Here is a 22,728-nt window from a genome sequence, read left to right as displayed (position 1 = left end):
TTGGCCGGTGTGGGTGAGTTGGGCCGAAGGGGTCTGTTTCCACACTGTATCACTCTGTGACTATGACTCTAACATACAAAAAGTTAACTGAATGTACAAAAAATTGACAATCTTTAAGATAAATACTGAAAGGATGCTCCCCTTCATACGGGAGTCTAGAACTGGGGGCAACATTTTATGATAAACAGGATCTCCATATAAAATAGGATTTTTTTCCCTTAAGAGTTGTACATTGGAATTTTCCACCCACGGCAATTGTAGAGGTGGAATCATTGAATATATTCAAGGCTGTAAACTAAGGTTATGGGAACAGGTAGGGAAATGATGATGAGACCAAGGTCCTAACCTATGTATTTCCGGCACAGATGCTGTCTGACCCGCTGAGTTCCTCCTGTACGTTGGGTTTTATTCTCACAGTGCTGTCTGGCTTGAAGAGGCTTTAGAGAGAATTTCAAGAAGTCTCAGTTCAGGAATTATATTTCTTCCCACCAACACATACCACAGTTCTGGTATCTTCCAAGGATTCATTCTACTATTTCTTGTTTACACACTAAACCTCGGCAATATTATCAATAATGCTCATATTATGGAGAATATAAGCCTCTCTCCTGTGAAATCCATGGGTAGAAAGACACAGCCTTTCTGAGTAACACTCTATTTAACCGACCTGTGCTTCACAGTGCCAGAGATGTGGATTCGATCCTGACTTTAGGTGCTGTCTGTGTGGAGTTTGCACATTTATCCCTGTGACTGCGTGAGTTTCCACTGGGAGCTCCAATTTCCTCCCACATCCCAAAGCCGTTCGAATTTGTAGGTTAATTGCCCTCTATACACAAAACTGTCCCTATTGTATGGGGGGGAGTGGATGGGGAAAGTGGAAAAACATAGAACCAGTGTGAACAGCTGATAGGCTTTCGGCACTTTGGCCTTCCTCAGTCAGGTTGTTGAGTATAGAAGTTGGGATGTTACAGCTGTACAAGAAGTTTGTGAAGTCACATTTGGATTATTGTATTCAACCTCCATGGTTACTTCATTTCATTTTCTCCGAGATCTTCGGTTTCCTCCCACACTCGAAAGATGTACAGGTTTGTAGGTTAATTGGCTTGGTATAAATGTAAACTGTCCCTAGTGTGTGTAGGATAGTGTTAATGTGTGGGGATCGCTGGTCGGCGCGGAGTCGGTGGGCTGAAGGGCCTGTTTCCGCGCTGTATCTCTAAACGAAACTAAACTAAACACAGGCAGGTGGGACTAGTGTAGATGGGCCATCTTGGTTGGCTTGAACAAGCTGGGTCAAAGAGCCTGTTTCCACGTTGTATAGCTCTATGACTCCATGGCTGTACGATGGTGGGCATGGACTCGATGGGCCGAAGGGCTTATTTCCGTGCTGTATCTCCAAACTAAGCTAAACTAAATGTCGTGATGCAATTGTGGCTATGGCCCTCGAAGGTCACCTTTGAGAATCTAACCCGTTTGCCAGGAGACAGGATTCACAGAGATTGTCACATTCTGCTGCACAATCCAGGAAGGAAACTGAAATGCATTTACAATCATGTAATTCTTCCACATCCTCTTAACCATCTTTCACAGCAATTAAGTGATTTAATGAATACTTCTAATTTTGTCTTTTATTTCACAATCTATCTCTTTTACCAAATACAGCCACTATAACTTCAACATCCCCATTTCCAAGTGCCAGGTTCGCTAGATGGTGTTAATCCACAAACTCCATCATATGGTTTAAATTGTTTCTCTCCACAACATGAGTCATAATTTTATTTCTGTCTCATCTGTTTTTCCTGCACTGGCTCCATAGATCTGCCTGAACCAAACACAATAGCATTTTTGAGTCTTCTAAGTGATAGTAATTTAGCAAAAATATAATCCGGGGGAACTGTCCTGATTTATAGTTTTGCAAAAAAGGGACATCTTTTTAATAAACTTGAAAATCCTGGTCATTGATTTTCTCAGTGTTCATTTAATAACTCTCACTACACCTTGAATGCTGATGAAATGATGAAAGAGATATGTGTTTAATAATAATAATAATAATGATAACTTTATTTATAAAGCACTTTAAACAACCGCAGTTGCCACAAAGTGCTGTACATGAGAACTCATGGACAAAAAGTTATTACAAACCATTAAATACCGTAAGACGAAGGACTAAAAAACAGTAAAAATTAAAAGACATTAAAAGCACTAAGAACAGGAGCAATGTCTCAGCCAGTGTCGAAAGCCAGAGAATAAAAATGAGTTTTTAGGGAGGATTTGAAGATGGACAGTGAGGTACACAAAAATGCTGGAGAAACTCAGCGGGTGCAGCAGCATCTATGGAGCGAAGGAAATAGGCAACGTTTCGGCCCGAAACCCTTCTTCAGACTTCGAAATCCTTCTTCTCTGTTTAATAATATTGTATTTTCATAAAACACTCGACATACTCATATTCAAATTCAATTGTTTTTTACCATCAGCCTTTAGATGACTCATTGTGGCAACCACTCCACAATTTGTGTCATCGCATGTAAGTTGTTTGTGTTGTGTTATAATGAACCAACAAAAATGTATTTCCCATTCTCATCTATCAGAAGTCACATGCAAGTTCCTGTTCTTTGCCCCATTTCCATTTCTAGTGCTGTTGCAGTATCTGGCGATAATCCCATTGAGGGAAACTTTGTTATATTGGTACCAGTTACGAGGTTCTCAATCTCTTTCCTGTACTCTGTCTCGTAATACGACCATTTGATACCCGTCCACTACGGTGATGTCACCTGCGAATTTGTAGATTGAATTGGATTTGTGACTGGCTGCATTGTCGTGGGTGTATGAGGAGGAGTGCAGGGGCTGAGAAAGCATTCCTTGCGGAGAACTATCGGAGTAGGGAAAGATTAAAAGGGGCTAAATGACCTGCTTCTATTCCAATGTTCTCATTCACCAGTCATGATCCTCTTTGCAGTCCAGTGCATTCTTCACTTTTGTGCCTGTCACTGCAGTGTGCACGTCAAGAAGTGAGATGACCTTCTGATCATCTGCTTGTCTCGGCACTGAGTCTTGTTACAGAGCTCAGTCATGCATAGCCAAGGAACCCGATACATACACTTTATATTTAGCCCCATACCAATCCTGGCCGGCATTTACAACATTCGAATTGGGATAGAAGAAAATATGTGGTTAAGTTGGTTGTTTTTAATTTTTATATTAATTGATATTTTTATAAGTTTATGTCAACCATAGAAACATAGAAACATAGAAAATAGGTGCAGGAGGAGGCCATTCGGCCCTTCGAGCCAGCACCGCCATTCATTGTGATCATGGTTGGTCGTCCCCAATCAGTAACCCGTGCCTGCCTTCTCCCCATATCCCTTGACTCCACTAGCCCCTAGAGCTCTATCTAACTCTCTCTTAAATCCATCCAGTGATTTGGCCTCCACTGCCCTCTGTGGCAGGGAATTCCATAAATTCACAACTCTCTGGGTGAACAAGTTTTTTTCTCACTTCAGTCTTAAATGACCTCCCCTTTATTCTAAGACTGTGGCCCCTGGTTCTGGACTCGCCCTACATTGGGAACATTTTTCTTGCATCTAGCTTGTCCAGTCCTTTTATAATTTTGTATGTTTCTATAAAATACCCCCTCATCCTTCTGCACTCCAGTGAATACAAGCCTAGTCTTTTCAATCGTTCCTCATATGACAGTCCCGCCATCCCAGGGATCAATCTTGTGAACCTTTGGTAGGGTTCAGCACAATCTGACCCACATTTCACCCCATATATATATAATCTATGTTTTCCTAGCTACAAGTGTTCTTAATAGGTTATGTCAATTGAAGTCTTTTATCTTGTTTGCCGTCAATTTCTTTTTTTTTTCTCTCTCTTTATATTCTCTTTCCTTTCTAAGCTTTTGCTAATCATTCCAGGCATCATCCTTCCCACTATTCTTCAATTTTATGGCGGTATTCTCCATTTTTTTCAAAGACAAGTTAACATATTTTCTTAGAACATTCTTACGCAACCACAGGATGTGACTGCACCCGAATGTGCAAAGATTAGAAATTATGGCAGGATGAAAAATTATATGACAGTATAAATTGGCCATTATCATAACTTATTGGTGCATGGCACTTACTTGAGAATTCTTTTGATTTGCGCATGCTGTAATGAAAGATAAATTTTATCAGCAATGAATTGGCGCTTTCTCCAGGCATAACTCAATAGGTTATTATAAAGCAAGAAATAAGTTGTACCAGTGTATCCTCCTCCATTAATAGAACCATGGTCTTAGAGAATATGTTTCTTTCAGCTCAGTTCAACACCATCTCTGCAACAAAGGTGCACAAAATTTGCCACTTCATTTTAAGACAAAATAATTGTGTTTCAATCTATTACAATTACCTCCTGATTACTTTTTTTTTCCCCCTGAGACAAAACTAGTAGGAGGTTGTAAAACAGGCAGAAATACCATCCTTCATTGCATTGAGATGACATCATGAATAATAAGATTGTACAGAATGTTTTCAGTGTGATTTGTACCCATCCAAGACCACATTCTTCTCAGCGTTTGCTTTATGGAGGCTGCATTGCTAATACTGGGAAGTCTGCACAGAATGGAGTGAAAATGTGTCCCTTTGACTAGTGAAGAATGCCCATCGTTTAGCAATGTCCACACTGTGGTAACTATATGTTTTATTAGTGAATATTAATTGGGGCTAATTTCATGAGCAGCTAGTAGTTGAAGTTAGCTGGTGCTGTGCAAACTATGTCCACACCAGTTAAAAGGGTGAGTTTTGTTGGTTATAATCAATTGTCCTACTATGTGTTCTCTCAACTTGAGCCAGATGGTATGTGCCTTGTGTGATAGAATGGATGAATGCAGTTTCTATTTTAATCGCAATTGAGGATGAATTTATTTGGCTGGAGGGTGGCTCATTGACACAGATGGCAGTGGGGCCAAGATATTGGATATTTTTAAAGTGGACATCGATAGGTTCTTGATTAGTTAAGGATGTGAGAAGGAAAGAGATTTAAGAGGGACTTTTCTTTTAGGGGATAGTACGATGTAAAGCGCCTTGAGTATTCTAGGAAGGCGCTATATAAATCCCATCCATTATACTTGGAACGAGTTGCCAGAGGAAACTATTGAAATGGATACAATTATGACATAAAAGACATTTGAACAGATTTATGGATTGGAAGGGTTTGGAGGAATATGGGCCAAATGAACCATAGAAACATAGAAACATAGAAAATAGGTGCAGGAGTAGGCCATTCGGCCCTTCGAGCCTGCACCGCCATTCAATATGATCATGGCTGATCATCCAACTCAGTATCCTGTACCTGCCTTCTCTCCACACCCACTGATCCCCTTAGCCACAAGGGCCACATCTAACTCCTTCTTAAATGTAGCCAATGAACTGGCCTCAACTACCTTCTGTAGCAGAGAGTTCCAGAGATTCACCACTCTCTGTGTGAAAAATGTTTTTCTCATCTCGGTCCTAAAGGATTTCCCCCTTATCCTTAAACTGTGACCGCTTGTCCTGGACTTCCCCAACATCGGGAATAATCTTCCTGCATCTAGCCTGTCCAACCCTTTAAGAATTTTGTACGTTTCTATAAGATCCCCCCTCAATCTTCTAAATTCTAGCGAGTACAAGCCGAGTCTATCCAGTCTTTCTTTATATGAAAGTCCTGACATCCCAGGAATCAGTCTGGTGAACCTTCTCTGTACTCCCTCTATGGCAAGAATGTCTTTCCTCAGATTTGGAGACCAAAACTGTACGCAATACTCCAGGTATGGTCTCACCAATACCCTGAAGGCAAATGGGACTCACCCAAAATGTTAACTTGATCAGCTTGGACAATTTGGGTCGAAGGGCCTGTTTCAATGATATTTAGGTCTATGACTCGATGACTTGATATTCCTTCCTGGTCAGAGTCTTCTTCCTATTTCTGGAGCTCTGCTCTGTTGCACAGACTCTCCCCGCTCAGGAATTCTGTTGGATTTGCGGAATGTTACCATGCACCTGATGAATGTGCCAGGAGTGTAGGAAGGGAAACCAGGCTGATTCACAGATACTGAACCTCGTGTAGAGAAACAGAATATTGCCATCACACTCTAATAATCAAATGCAGTTCACGGAGCTCCTTCATCATCAGGAATCATCTGTGGATCCTTTCGCAGAGTCCAGAATTAAAGGGGTTTTTTTTGCAGCTGAAGATGTGGAATTAACATGTGGAATTAATTTGATTGCTGAGGCCTCATTTGACAGACTGGCTGTGGGGAACATCTCTGTACACAGGCACAGAGTACTCCACTGTATACGGGCCATGAGGTACACCTCTGTACACAGACTATGAGCCATGCCTCTACACACAAAACCACAGGGTATAGTTCTCAAGTCAAGAGTCAAGAGGGTTTTATTGTCATGTGTCTCGGATAGGACAATGAAATTCTTGCTTGCTGCAGCACAACAGAATATGTAAACATAACACAGAAAAGGAGATAAAAGTTCAGTGTGTCTATATACCATAGACCATATTTGTACACAATAAATAAACAGATAAAGTGCAATAGACTGTTATTGTTCAGAGCTTGTTTGATGTCGCAGTTAGTAGCCTGATGGCTGTGGGGAAGAAGCTGGATGTTCCAGATTTCAAGCTCCTGTACCTTCTTCCCGATGGCAACGGAGAGATGAGTGCGTGGCCAGGATGGTGTGGGTCCTTGATGATGCTGGCAGCCTTTTTGAGGCAGCGACTGCGATAGATCCCTTCGATGTTGGGGGAGGTCAGAGCCGGTGATGGACTGGGCAGTGGTCACAACTTTCTGCAGTCTTTTCCGCTCCTGGACGTTCAAGTTGCCGAACCAAGCCACGATGCAGCCAGTCAGAATGCTCTCTACTGTGCATTTGGAGAAGAGTCCTCCTTGACAAACCGACTCTCCGTAATCTTCTCGGGAAATAGAGGCGCTGATGTGCTTTATTATAACTGCATCCGTGTGCTGGGACCAGGAAGGATTTTCGGAAATATGCACGCCCAGGAATTTAAAGTTCTTGACTCTTCCCACCATCGTTCCTTTCCACCATCGACCACAGGGTACACACCTCTGGACCAGGCATGTGGTGCAGCTCTGTTCAAAGGAATGGGATACAACTCCGTATAAAGACCACGGGGCACAGTTCTGTATGAAGGTCATTCTGAAGAAGGGTCTCGACCCAAAACATCACCCATTCCTTCTCTCCAGAGATGCTGCCTGTCCCGCTGAGTTACTCCAGCTTTTTGTGCCTATCTTCTGTTTAAACCAGCATCTGCAGTTCTTTCCTACACATGGGGTATAGCTTTGTGGACAATACTGAGATCAAGTTTAGAAGGATGAGAGGATATCTTATTGAAACATATAAGATTGTTAAGGGTTTGGAGGCAGGAAACATGTTCCCGATGTTGGGGGAGTCCAGAACCAGGGGCCACAGTTTAAGAATAAGGAGTAATCCATTTAGAACGGAGACGAGGAAACACTTTTTCTCACAGAGAGTCGTGAGTCTGTGGAATTCTCTGCCTCAGAGGGCGGTGGAGGCAGGTTCTCTGGATGCTTTCAAGAGAGAGCTAGATAGGGCTCTTAAAAATAGCGGAGTCAGGGGATATGGGGAGAAGGCAGGAACGGGGTACTGATTGGGGATGATCAGCCATGATCACATTGAATGGCGGTGCTGGCTCGAAGGGCCGAATGGCCTACTCCTGCACCTATTGTCTGTTGTCTAAGAGCCTACTTTGCACGTACAATGCACCTTCTACCAACCTAACTAATTTATCCAGTGGGGTTGCCTTGCTCTCAATTTATATAGGAAATAGGAAGCAAAGTAGAAACTTGAGTCTGTCTAATTTCATGGCCAATGTTCCTGGAAGAACATGTAAATATTGAAACCAAATTAATTCTTGTTGTTTCATTGTTTACCACTGGTACTGAATCCAAACCATTTCCACTTTAGACAGTTCACGGTTTATTCAGTGAGGACTAGTCATGCAGTAAGAATCTAACAGCCCAGTTCATAAATATTTATATAAGTGTATAATATTCAGTGTTGAAACTCGCCAGACAATTGGTTTAATGACAAAAAGCATGCCTTGAGTGTCCTGCGTGGCTTGATTCTAATTCAGCACTGAAAGGGTTACAATGAATGAATGAATCACCCTTGGAGATTGCAGTACTGTGGCTGCAGTTTGTTTTGAGCTGTCATCCAGACTGTGTCTCAAAGGGGGATAAAAAAACTGGTTCATTGTTGCTTGTTTCCCAGTGTCATCTCTTAAGCGTTGCTATGCCAGACTCTGTGTTTCCTTTCAGCTTTGTGTTGTTGGGCCTCCGGAAGGAAGTAGGCCATTGCAGGCTACTATTTCTGTAGAATCTTACATAACACGATCTGTGCCTAGTTTCCCCTTGCTCTGCTTATCACTCGATGAGGGGACTGATTTTTGATTTCCAAGCCTATGGTTGGCAAATGCCAAGCGAATTCCAATTTCATTTGCAACTGCGCCATAGCAACAATAATTTTTTGATTCGGATATAAGCAGATATTTGACAAACCTTTAGTGCAATTCAATGTTATGAATAGTAAAAATGGCAACTTGTAGCAGTCTAATGCCCCTGTCCCACTTAGGAAACCTGAACGGAAATCTCTGGAGACTTTGTGCCCCACCCAAGGTTTCCGTGCGGTTCCGTGCGGTTCCCGGAGGTTTTTGTCAGTCTCCCTACCTGCTTCCACTACCTGCAACCTCCGGCAACCACCTGCAACCTCCGGGAACTGCACGGAAACCTTGGGTGGGGCGCAAAGTCTCCAGAGGTTTCCGTTCAGGTTTCCTAAGTGGGACAGGGGCATAAGACCAGTAGGAATGTTGCCTCGTTACCAACACCCTCTGCTACAGACATATTTCCTAGCCAAAGGTGCAATGTAATAAGTCGACACAAGGAACTGCACATGCGGGTGTTCAAATAAAGACCCACCAGAATCAGTCTGAAGAAATGTCCTGACCCAAAATATCACCTATCCATGTTCTCCAAAGATGCTGCCTGACCAGTTGAGTTACTCCAGCACTCCAGTCTTTTATCAATGTAATAAACTGCTTGAAGAAAGGAATCATTAACATTTCCTTCCTCCCTTTGTCTACGAGTGAGGTGGTAGCAATGTTCAAAAGACAGAGAGCTGAAATTTAGTGCAATTGTTCTGCCGGGCAAAATCAGTTGCCAGCAACCAATACTTCACTTGTTCATTGCACACATGACATTGCAGGGCAGGCCTGTGCACACAGGTCATTGGTCACAAGTCTTTACACAGGTTACTAGACAGGTCTCAGACCATGGCGTATCCGGCATTATCTCACATTATCTCACAAAGGCCATAGGGTCGCGGCAGTCAGTCCACCGGACTGTGGCTGCACACAAGGCACAGGGGTACACCCAGTGGCGGACTGGGTCTAAAAATATTGGTTGCCAGGAGACAAAGGGGGCCCACTTCATCAGGGGCCCACTTGCCATCGGGCAAGCTGACACCCTGGCCAGTCCGCCAGTGGGTACACCTCTGTACAGGCACAGGTTAGTGTACATCCCTATATACACAAACACAGGGCACACTGTACACAGTTTCACAGGGTACATCTCTGAACGCAGGCACAGGGTACAGCTCCAGTACACAGACCACAGTGTACACCTCTGGTACACAGGTATAGGGTAGACCCCTGTACACAGACCACAGGGTAAACCTCTAGTACACAGCCACAGGTAACATCTCTGTACGCAGGCCCACAGAGTATACCTCTGTACGCAGGATATTCACGTGGTCAATGCGCTCCATACCTACGAAGCCTAAATACAAAACAGGAAGGTTTACCGCAGAATATTGTTTCAATAATTGAATATTCTACAAAGTAATGAGGGGTACAGATTACTAAGGAAGCATCTCTAGAAGTTATACGGTAATTATACTTGTCTCTGAACTCCTCAATGTGATTCAAAATACGTGGCTCCACATATTGACTAGAACAAACACATGAGCCAAGGAAATAGAGTATCATTCACAGTACTTAGAACTATTATTAAAGCATTACTCGTTGCAAAATGGAGATTCTTGGATATGTAACACATATTCTTTACTTGCAGGAAACATTTTTCGAAAACAAAATGTAGAACTTCCTTTGCAATATTAAAACAGAACTGATTTTATTACTTTGAAATTAAGATCTTTAAAGTTTACTATGAGCTTATTTTAATTTGTTTTTTAGGTTTAGAGGTACAGTGCGGAAACAGGCCCTTCAGCCCACCGAGCCCACACCGACCAGTGATCCCCGCACATTAACAATGTCTTATACACACTAGGGACAATTTACACATACGCCAAGCCAATTAACCTACAAACCTGAAGGTACACAAAAAAGCTGGAGAAACTCAGCGGGTACAGCAGCATCTATGGAGCGAAGGAAATAGGCAAGGTTTCGGGCCGAAACCCTTCTTCAGTCCCGAAACGTTGCCTATTTCCTTTGCTCCATAGATGCTGCTGCACCCGCTGAGTTTCTCCAGCTCTTTTGTGTACCTTCAATTTTCCAGCATCTGCAGTTCTTTCTTAAACACAACCTACAAACCTGTGTTTGGAGTGTGGGAGGAAACCAAAGACCTCGGAGAGGACCCACGTGGCCATGGCGAGAATGTACAAACCCCGTACAGACAGCACCTGTATTCGAAATCGAACCCGGGTCTCTACGTCTTGTAAGGCAGCAACTCTACCGCTGTGCCTCCGTGACAGCTAAAATTATTTTTTCCTCTATATTAGTAGGGACGTTGCTCTGTTTATAATGAAAGAGTTAATGTCTTCTGTGCAGCTCATTTTACATCAATATGCACACTTGCTTCCTGTATCCTGGGAGGCAATTGATTCCTCCTTTTTAAGATAAATTAGGAAACATTTATTAAAAAAAGATCTCCGCAGGAACTTCAGGAAAAGACATGGAAGTGTAAATTTCAGCATGATTATGTGTGATTGTGGTTCCCGTCAGATCTTAAGCTCGGCAGGAAGCCTGGATTAAAATAAAACCCATTTCTCGGCTCTTTAGGCAATAAATGGCAGGGTATCCAGTGGGATTGCTCTAGCAACCAGTTATTATGAGGAAATGAATCACGTATTTCAAACAACGGGATTTGTTGTTTTGCTATCAGTCATGCAAATCGTATTTTAAGTGTATGAGGAACAATCCTTGCACAGGATTGCGTAAAATAATGGTGGCCTGGTCAACAGTTTCATACGATGGTCTACTTCATCTATCTTGTTGATTCATCAGATTCTCACCTGCAGACTGTCTGAAGGGTCTCGACCCGAAACGCCACCCACCTGTCCCACTGAGTCACTCCAGCATTTTGTGCCTATCTTTGGTGTGACAGTTGTCTCATTTCATCGGCTTCATGTATTGTGCGCGTGGAAGAGACGCTTTACATGCCGCTTGCATCTACTCATCCAAGTGTGTTCTTAATGAAATCTCACATCTTTGCGAGGGAGGGATAGAATGGATGTAACCACCGGCTAAAGCAAAAGCATAGTTAGGACAGGGAAATAATCCCACCACTTAATTAACCAGGTTCCCGAATGTAAGAACTATTTATACATGTAACATTTTTGTTTTTTAATCAATTATACATTACACTCTTTTTTGATTTTTAATGCCGAGTTAAAACCCAGTCCTGTGGGAAGGGCTTGCGGCAGCTGGGTTCATAGTGCCTTCATTGGTGGTAGTTGCTGCCCCACACCTCTGCTCCGCCCGGCGCTGCCGACACACAGCTCGTCACAGTGCAGCCGCACGGGGAGAGACGAGGCGGAGGGCGGCCGTGGCCATGGGAGAGTGGGGGCTGTCCCGAGGGATGCGCTCCTTCGGCCGCTTACAACTTGGTGCTCGGGTTCAGAGCGCCCAGTCACCTATGGCTTGTGTGGGAAAATAACTCCCACACTCCCGTCTCCTCCGGCCAGCGATGTGATGGATGAGGGGGTCTGGACCAATCGCTGACAAGTCCCGACGCCCCGGCGACGTCATGTCCGTTATTCGACTTTTCGATTGAGTGGCCATTCAGTTAGTTGGCTTGTAGGCGATGCAGCCTTTCAGTTTGTTGGCGATTCGGCAGAGCGACCATTTGGTGAGTTTGCTTTTAGGTGATGCAGCCTTTCGGTTAGTTGGCTTTTAGGCATCCCGCCCTTTCGGTTAGTTTGCATTTAGGCTTTGTACGCTTTTGGTTATTTGGCGTTTCGGCGTTGTTTCCGTTCGGTTATTTGGCTTCCACTTCTTTGCTTCGGCTTCTCATCCTTTGGCGCCACGTCCGCACACGGGAACAGCACCTCATGTTTCGCTTGGGCAGCTTACACCCCAGCGGTATGAACATTGACTTCTCTAACTTCAAATAGCCCTTGCTTTCCCTCTCTCTCCATCCCATCCCCCTTCACAGTTCTCCCACCAGTCTTACTGTCTCAGACAACATTCTATCTTTGTCCCGTCTACTCCCCTGACATCAGTCTCAAGAAGGGTCTCGACCTGAAACGTCACCCATTCCTTCTCTCCAGAGCTGTTGCCTGTCCCGCTGAGTTACTCCAGCATTTTGTGTCTACACTTGATTATAATCATGTATAGTCTCTTCTTCGACTGGATAGCAAGCAACAAAAGCTTTTAACTGTACATGTGATGATAATAATGATAAACTATTTTAAACGATATTATTGCATGTCTATTAAGGGCCTGTCCCACTTACACAGTTTTTTTCGGAGACTTGCCGGCACCCATCATAGTCACAGCAGGTCACCGAAAATGTTCAAAATGTTGGAAATCCAGCGGCGACCAGAAAAAGGTACCCTTGGGTCTTTGGGCGACCACTCACGACCAAACAGGCATCACCCCTCGACATAAAAATAAATCGTGGACTAGCATAGATAATGAGAGCAGAAACAATAGTCTCAAGAGCTTTGCATTGTCCAAATACTAAAGATTCCTAATTCTCTCAGTGAGTAAATACCTCCTGGCCTCAGTTCTAGATCTCCAGGTCCTTTTCCTGAGACCATGCGCCCTAAATCTCCCCAGCAAAATCAATAAACTTCCCATCATCCACCCATCATCAAGCATTCTAAAAATATAATGTTTCAATAAGATCACCTCTCACTCTTCTAAACTCCAGAGAATAAAAGCCATTCTGCTCAATCATTCCCCATGGGACAACCCTATTGTCCTGAAATAAGCCTACATTCCACTGCCTCTGGCAAATGTTTTCCTTCCTGAGATGAGGAGATGAAAACTGTACACAGTAGTCCTGGTATAGTTTCATGGACACATTGCACAACTTTAACAGCAATTTCTTATGTTTGTAGTAAACTCCCTTTCAAAGAAGATCAGCATCATGCATGTACGGAAGTATTGATTAATATTGATTCATTGTACATGCCTGATGCATGGATGGAGGATGTATTACTTTCATCATCTGCATATTAATTTTCTGGGATTCGAATGCAGGGACATTTGAACCTATCAAAACAATTAACATTCAATTGTAAGGGGCCTGTCCCACTTACGTGTCCTTGGCACGCAAATTACCCGAGCTCGTGGCCGCGTTGAGCCGAGATGGTCCTGCGAAGGTCGGGCGCGTTTACATGCGTACGCACAGCCGTCTGGAGCTCGTGACGTCATTTGAAGATGGACACAAAGATGGAGTAATACAGCGGGACCGGCAGCATCTCTGGAGAGAAGCAATGGGTGATGTTTCGTGTCGAGACTCTTCTTCAGTCTAAAAAGAAGGGTCTTGACCCGAAAAGTCATCCATTGCTTCTCTCCAGAGATGCTGCCGGTCCCGCTGAGTTACTCCTGCATTTTGTGTCTATCTTCAATTTTCTTGGTCTCGCTCTGGGAGTAGAAGTGGGGGCGGATCCGGACCGCAACGGCCGTGAGCCCCAGGCTGAGTTCGGCGATCGTTTGCCTGCTTCTGCTGCTGTTGAAGGTGAGACGTTGCGTCGCGCCAGGGTCTTGGGCCTGTCCCACTTTGGCCGTCAGTTCCGCGACAGGCCGTTGGCGCGCAAAGATTTTGTTCGCTACAAAAATTTCGGAGCCTCGCGCCATGTCGCGCACAACTACATACCCCTCCGCGCTTCTCAGTGGGACCGGCCCCACGCGGCCATACGATGCCCGTGCACCTCAACGCGACCACGAGGTCGCGTAATTTGCTTGCCAATGACACGTAAGTGGGACAGGCCCTTTACTGTTCATTTTAAAAGCAATCAGATTTTCTATTGTATAATGGTAAAGCAAATAATCCCACATTTGTTCATGTCAATCTCTCATCCAGTGAGTCAGTCCTTGGCCTTATTCACTCTAGAAGAATTCTTGTAGGATATGAGCACATCAAGCAGTTTTTGAATGTACAGGTCTTCTGTGTTGGAAAATCACTGTTTAGCTCAAGTATGAGAGGCTGAGAAGGCCTGTGATATTGTGATTGTGAGTTTGGCATGATTTTTGCTTTGTGGCCTTTTTAGATATTTGTTTGATATTGTTGCTTCCGGATCACATTAATAAGCTTGTTGTCATTCAACTGACATGCAGGATTCCAATCAGGCCTCCTGTAGCTTTCCAATAATTGCCTTTCCCTTTCAGAATTTTGGAAAAAGTGTAGAGGAGTCCATTCCTGTTTCTTCATTCCATGCCAAAGTCCTGGAGGGAGTTGGTAGGACAAAGAGAGAGAGGCTGTTCACCATTTCCAAACTGAAATGATGAGATATGGCTAACTGGTATGGTGACAATTTCATCCATTTACGATCTGATGGATTCAACAACCCTGAAAGTGAAACAAACTGTGATTATGTCTGTTCACCACCCACTGGTCGTTTCCCCTCTTCTTCATCATATCTTTTGCTACAATACATTTGCCACTTCTTCCGCTTCTAGCTTAGTTTTTTTTTATCTTTGCAGAATCTGAACTACAAAAATGTCTGAAATGTAGTCACTTCTGGCTCCGCCCTAGTTTTTTCTCCTTCTAGTATCATGAACTATTATGCTTTAAGAAATTAACCCTTTACACTCCGCATGATTTTTACAAACAATATGGATAACGTTATTAACTTTCTTTCATGGAATGTGAATGGTTTGAACCATCCCATTAAGAGGGTTTTCTTTTTTAAAGTTCTTTGTAGACTAAATACTCAGATTATCTTTGTTCAGGAAACCCATATAAGGCAAGACGACAATCAACGATTTTTCAAGTTTTGGAGAGGACAGCAGTTTCATTCAAATTCACAGGCTAAGGTGAAAGGAGTCTCTATTTTTACTGACTCCTCAATTCCTTTTGTTCATTATGAAACAATTTCTGATCCATATGGTAGATTTTTAGTAATTACTGGTGTTCTTCTTAACCAAAAAGTTGCTATGGTGAATGTTTATGCACCTAATATCGATCACCCTGAGTTTTCTAAACAGTTAATTGCATCATTTCCTAATTTAAATGAACATTTTTAAATAATGGGTGGAGATTTTAACTGCTGTTTGAATCCCTCGATGGACAGATCTGCATCTGATCGTGTGCTTCCAAATAAATCAGCAATTTTTATCAATTCTCTTTTACTTGACTGGAATGCTAAAAGTCTGGTGATTCTTATACCCAAATGACAAAGAATTTTATTTTTTCTCTCATGTATATCATAGTAACTTTAGGATTGACTACTTTATAATAGATTCTCAGCTAGATTCTTCGGTCACTGCATGGGAGTATGATGCAATTGCTATTTCTGATCATGCACCATGGAAACTATCAATCAAACTACCTGATTCCAAGTTTAGTGCTAAACAATGGCGATTTAATGCTATTTTGCTTCAAGATCTAAATTTTGTTAATTTTATTAAAGATCAGATTTTTCTTCTTAACAAATTCTACTGAAGAAATATCCAATTGTGTAGTCTGGGATGCTTTTAAGGCATATATTCGTGGACAAATTATTTCATACTCCGTGGGATTCAAAAAACAAAAACAAAATAAGGAAATTGATTACAAATATTCAAAAGCTCCTAGTTTAGAGCTTTATAAGAATAGAGTTGAACTTCAATTGAGACTTGATTTGTTATTAGTTTCACCGATTGAGAACCAACTACTTAAAACCAAAAGTCAATTTTATATACATGGCGAAAAATCTGGTAATTTACTCGCTAATCAGTTGAAAGCGGTGTTGGCCAAACATCAGATTACTAAAGTGAGTAAACGGGATGGTACACTGACTGTAGACCATGATGAAATTAATAAACCCTTTCAGGAATTCTATACCTCCCTATATCAATCAGAATTTCCTACTGATTCCAATATAATGCATGAGTTTTTAAAGAAACTGAACTTGCCAAATTTACCATATAACGAGTCTCTGTTGTTAGATGAACCCATCACGGAGGAAGAAATACAGAAAGCAATCCTTTTGATGAATTCTGGTAAAGCTCCTGGTTTAGATGGGTTCACATTGGAACTTTTAAAGTATTTCTCAAGTTTATTGTCTCCCTGGCTATGCAAGGTTTTTGAAGAAGCCTTTTTAATGAATAGATTACCACAATCCTTTTATGAAGCATCTATTTCTTTAATTCTTAAAAAGACAAAGATCCTATGGAAGTGACATTATATAGACCTATATCACTGTTAAATAAAGATTACAAAATTCTTTCCAAAATATTAGTTATGAGATTGGAAAATATTTTACCGCAAATTATTTCTGAAGATCGGACAGCTTTTATTAAAAATCGTTACTCATACTTTAACGTTAGGAAATTAATTAATATTGTATATACAGCGTCAAATAAACTTCAGAATGTGTAATTTCATTTGATGCTGAGAAGGCGTTTGATAGAGTAGTATGGGAATACTACTTGGCGGAGGAGCGACCAACGTCGCAGCGGCCTCTGCAGTCCGTCTGTCTTTTTTTATTTTATTGTCCTGTTGAGTGTATAGTTTGTGGTGGGTTTTTGACTGTGTATGTGTGGGGGGCGGGTGGGGGAAACTTTTAGATCTCTTCCCTGTACGGGGACCCGACCTTTCCCTGTGGGGTCTCCGTTGCCGTTGGGGCCTAGCACCGTGGAGCGGCCTCCAACCGGAACGACAGCTCAAGTCACGGAGCCTGCGGAGCTGCGGACCAACTATCGTAGAGCTGGCCGGCTTCGGAGCGTGGAGAGCTGCGGTGGCGCGCTGCTGCGACCCGACTCCGGTGGATGGTGGCATCGGGAGCTCGCGGGTCCCCGGTGGGAGACCGCTTTGCGGGGCACCGGCAACGGCGACTTCTCCCGCTCGAATTGCGGGGTTGAAAGTGACCTGGAGCGGGGCCTTACATCGCCCGGCGCGGCTTTAAATGGCCGCGGACTTGCTAGCGCCCGCCGGGGGCTCCAACATCGGGACCCGAAGCAGGGCCTTACATCGCCCGGCGCGGCTTTAAGTCACCGTGGGACTTGCTAGCGCCCGCCGGGGGCTTTGACTTTGACTTCGGGAGAGGAATGGAGAGCAGGGGAGAGACAAGACTTTGCCTTCCATCACAGTGAGGAGGAGACTCACTGTGATGGATGTTTGTGTAAATTGTGTTGGTGTGTGTCTTGGTTCTTTTCTTGTATGACTGCAGAAACCAAATTTCGTTTGAACTTCATGTGAGGTTCAAATGACAAATAAACGGTATTGTATTGTTTTGTATTGAATACTTATTCAATACACTTGAAAAATTTAAGATTGGTCCAAAATGTATTTCTTGGATCAAGCTGATATATCACATACCTCAGGCTTCTGTACTTAACAATAATCAGAGATCCCCTTTTCTCAGGCTCTTTCGAGGTACTAGACACTGTCCTTTAAGTACTTTACTGTTTGATATTGCTTTGGAACCTCTGGCTACCGCTATTAGGGAATCCCCTAATATTTCTGGTATTGTCCGTGGGAATAAAACACATAAGCTATCTCTTTATGCAGATCTGTTATTATTCATTTCTAACCCAGAGAAATCTATTCCGGCAATAGTAGCACCACTTAATTAATTTAGTAGTTTTTCTGGTTATAAACTAAATCTTAGTAAGAGTGAGCTCTTTTCATTAAACAATCTAGTTTCAAATTATGGACAGTTTCCATTTAGATTGACTACCGAATGTTTTACTTATTTAGGCTTTAAGATTACCAAGAAACACAAGGATTTATTTAGCCAATTTTACACCTTTAATTGACCACATCAAACAACAGTTCACTAAATGGTCACCAATGTCTCTAAAAGGCCGAATCAATGCTATTACATGTTTATCTTACCTACATTTTTATATTTATTTCAGATGATACCAATTTTTATTTCTAAATCTTTCTTTGATATTATTAACTCAAAAATTTCCTTATATATATATATGGCAGAATAAAAATTCCAGCCTAAGTAAAAATACTTACAGAAATCCAAAAAAGATGGTGGTTTGGCACTGCCGAACCTTAGATTTTACTATTGGGCAGTTAATGTTCGCGATTTAACATTTTGTACAAAAGATTTAGAAGATACCCAATGTCCAGGATGGATAAATCTTGAACGTGATTCTATGCAAGGGCTATCATTGGCTTCTATTCTAGGGGCCTCGTTACCTTTTACAATTACGAGATTGAATAAATATACGACTAACCCAATATTAAGACATACACTTCAAATATGGTTTCAATTTCGTAAGTTTTTTGGATTGAATGATTATATTTTATCGAGTCCCATCATATCTAATTTTTTCTTCCAACCGTCTAGCACTGATCAAGCCTTTCTGTTATGGAAGAGGAAGGGATTAGTAGCTTTTCGTGATTTGTTTTTGGATGCTTGTTTTATGTCCTTTGAACAACTCTCCAATAAATATAATTTGCCTAACTCACATTTTTTTAGATATTTACAAATTAGACATTTTCTAGGGCTCCTCTACCCTTTTTTTCCGTTACCACATCAAACCGATATCTTGGAATTAAAAAAAAAATATTTGAACCCTTATCAGAAGGGTTTAATAACGACTATTTATGAGTTGATTTTGAAATTTAAAAAAAGATACATTTGATAAAATTAAGAATGACTGGGAAAGAGAACTTCAAATGTCTTTATCTATAGAGAAATGGGAGAGGATTCTTCAATTAGTTAATACTTCCTCAATGTGTGCAAGACACGCTTTGATACAATTCAAGGAGGTTCACAGAGCTCATATGTCAAAAGATAAGTTAGCTTGTTTTTATGATCAAATAAATCCTACCTGTGACAGATGTAATTCTGAAGTGGCCTCATTGACTCATATGTTTTGGTCCTGCCCACTTTTGGAAAAATATTGGAAATCAATTTTTGATAGTATCTCTGTAGTTTTAATAGGGTGAGGTACAACCTCACCCTATTACTGCAATTTTTGGGCTACCAATGTTAGATTCTATCCATCTGTCCCGTTCCGCCCATCGGTTGAATGCTTTTACCACATTAATTGCCAGAAGATCTATTTTATTTAAATGGAAAGATTCCAATCCTCCGACCACACTCCATTGGTACTGTGAAACGATATCATGTTTAAATTTAGAAAAAATTAGGAGTGACATTGTTGAACCCTTGGTTAAATTTGATAGGACTTGGGGAAGATTTATTCAACATTTTCATACGACTGTCCCCTCTCCAACTGTTATAATAATATTTTTTACTGGTATACGGTGGAATGGACTTGTCGACAAACAGGGACTTAAATTGTTGAATCTCTTTGCAGCCCAGATTCTGTTTTTCTTCTTTTTTTTTTCTTCTTCTTCTTTAGTTTAGGGGGTTTTTGTTTTTTTGGGGGTTTTTTTCTCTTTTTTTTCCCTTTTTATCTTTTTGTTTTTATACATATCAGTTCTCTTTTAAACACTTTACATAGAGACCGGGAGGTCTATATTCAATGTGTATGTTGACACTGGACTCATATTTAGGTTATACCTGGCATTAATGTAACCCTGATCCCTATGTATCAATATCATTGTTATGTTTATCATTACTTTTTTGTTCTTTCGTTTTTTGCTTTTGAAAAATAATAATAAGATTTAAAAAAAAAAAAAAAAAATACATGTCCTATTGCCAATCCTGGTAAAAATTTTGGTCCTTAGAGACACAGAGAGCAGCATAACACCGTTAAATGTTCAAACCTCCCCTCTTCACTGCTGGTGTGGCAAAAATAATGTGTATACATTATTTGAAGCATTCCGTTTGGATCCACCAAAAACATTGAGAGAAATATGTTGGAAGAACAGGTTAAAACTGCCTGCCTTTTTAAATTTAAAAACATATCTTTCTAATGGTTATGTAGGAGCAATGAGGTAATCTGTGAACAGGCTGATGAGATAGCAGAAACAAATACAATAAAACATGTCAAGTATTTTGCAATGTTTGACTGTACATTTGGACCTTCATATCAGTCCCACACAGATTGTCTGCCAATGAATGAAACTTTCTACAGAGGTGCCACACACTGCTATTCACAATCCCTAAAGGCCAAGTATTAAAGAATATTTTCCATTTTCCGAGGAGCAATTTCCTTCTCAATATACATCCTGAATGTGTGGTAAAATACAACCAAAAAAATCAGCTTTTGGTAATGGGAGAACGTGTTATTTGCACGTTTTTTAAAATCACATTGAATAAAAGTGTCTGCTAAGAGGATTGGCCAAGGCCTAAAGAGAACTGGACCAGCTGATAGCTGATTAGTTCTTTGTAAGTGTTGCTAAAGATGTACTGTATTTATATTAGAATCTTTTCAGAACACTGAGGAACAGCTCGGACAATCTTTTGCGTATGGCCCATCTACATGATCATTGATCGCTGTGGCACACAGACTGTAAACAATAATACCAATGCGGACTCTCCCAAAGGAAACGTGAGTGTAAAAGCTCTTTGAACCCCAGTGATGTAGAAATTGGAAAATATAGAACAGTACAGCACAGGAATGGACCCTCTGGCCCACGATGTCCAAGCTGAACATGATATTGACTGCGTGCGATTTTCCACACGTTGAACAAAGGTCTCTAACGTTGTAAACCTCATTCTCCAGCATGCCAAAGTTCACCAAACCTGAGAATGGCACAAGGGATTCATTTTGTCCTATTTTCTCGCTGCATGTAGCAGATGTGTTAATGTTGACCTAATTAATTTGCTCGGGCTGAATCCTGGATTTGGATGTCCACGTTAGATTGTGCTCAGCATGTTAAACATAAAACATAAAAGTAGTTCCAAAGGTAATATTAAGTTATTCTACATTTTGTTTGTAGGTTTATCTTGTCTGCTCAACAATCAGCCAGTTGTGCGACCAAAACAAAGAGCACGATGAACTTTGATTTCAAACGATAAGTTGACTATTTACAATTATTTGGGCAGCCCCCTTGAGAAATGTCAATTTACAGGTTTATTACAGTTCATAGTGTAAAGTATTGAACAGTGGTACTAGAGTTCGTTTAGGCTGTTGGCCATTGATACATGTTCACAGGCTGGTGCAATTATTTAGCTACGGGCACTGGGTTTAAAACTCTGTTGAACATAGAATCCAAAAACCTCATGACATAAACTGAAGTTAAGATACATTCATGTGTTTTCTTTATGTTTAACATCTGCTAAATTTCTAGATTTCATTTAAAATGGACTAGTTTGTCAAAGACACGCTGATCTTTGTACAGAGTACATCATGGTCTGCAGCAATGGTGTTTGCTTTCATCAGCAAGGACACAAGGGAGCTAAAAGTATTTATATTTAGGACATATGGAGAGTAAATGTATTTTGATACTCAATTAAGACCAAGCATTTCCCATTTTTTGTTTCCTTAAAATGCCTTGACGTGTTTTGCTACATTAAAAGTACCATATACAAATTCATGTGATTTTGTTTGTTCAACGCATCGCTGCCTTCTGATCAATGTTGATTCTCAATTGTATGTGTGTGGGTTGGGAGCTGCAGTGGGGATGCAAGGGTAGAGAGGAAAGAGAAAGCTTGGGAAGGTGTCCAACTATTCATAAAGTCAACTTCATAACTAATCTATAATTCCTAGAGAGTCGTCGTCTACTACATATAGAACGCAGCACTGCCTCATTATCACCTGTGGATTATTTATTGATAAACTTTCATCAAATAAGTACAACTTGGAAGGATGAGAGAGGATCTTATAGAATCATGTACAATTCTTAAGGGATTGGACAGGCTAGATGCAGGAAAAATGTTCCTGATGTTGGGGGAGTCTAGAACCAGGAATGGAATACTTTATTGTCACATATGACTGGGCACAGTGAGATTCTATGCTTGCATACCTAATGAATACAAATATCAGCCACCTATGGCGCTGGCAAAGTTACGAAGCACGCCGGCTCCTCCTTTTGATCTCCCCCTTCCCCCTCCCCACAGTGGTTCCCCCATGCTGGGCCCCCATTGTCCATTGTTCCCCCCTCCCCTCCTCCCCCCTCCTCCCAGAGGTTCGCCCACACTGTGTCCTCCATTCTTCTTCCACGCTCTCATCGACAATTGACCGCAAACCAGGGATCACAGTTTAACATAGAAACATAGAAAATAGGTGTGGAGTAGGCCATTCGCCTACTTAAGAATAAGGACTGAGCCATTTAGGGCTGAGATGAGGGAAAACATTTTCGCCCGGAGAGTTGTGAATCTATGGAATTCTCTGCCACAGAAGGCAGTGGAGGCCAATTCACTGGATGTTTTAAAGAGAGAGTTAGATATACTGTAT

The sequence above is a fragment of the Amblyraja radiata genome, chromosome 1, assembly GCF_010909765.2.
Source record: "Amblyraja radiata isolate CabotCenter1 chromosome 1, sAmbRad1.1.pri, whole genome shotgun sequence".
Classification (NCBI taxonomy): Eukaryota; Metazoa; Chordata; class Chondrichthyes; order Rajiformes; family Rajidae; genus Amblyraja; species Amblyraja radiata.
This window is presented reverse-complemented; position numbering follows the sequence as displayed.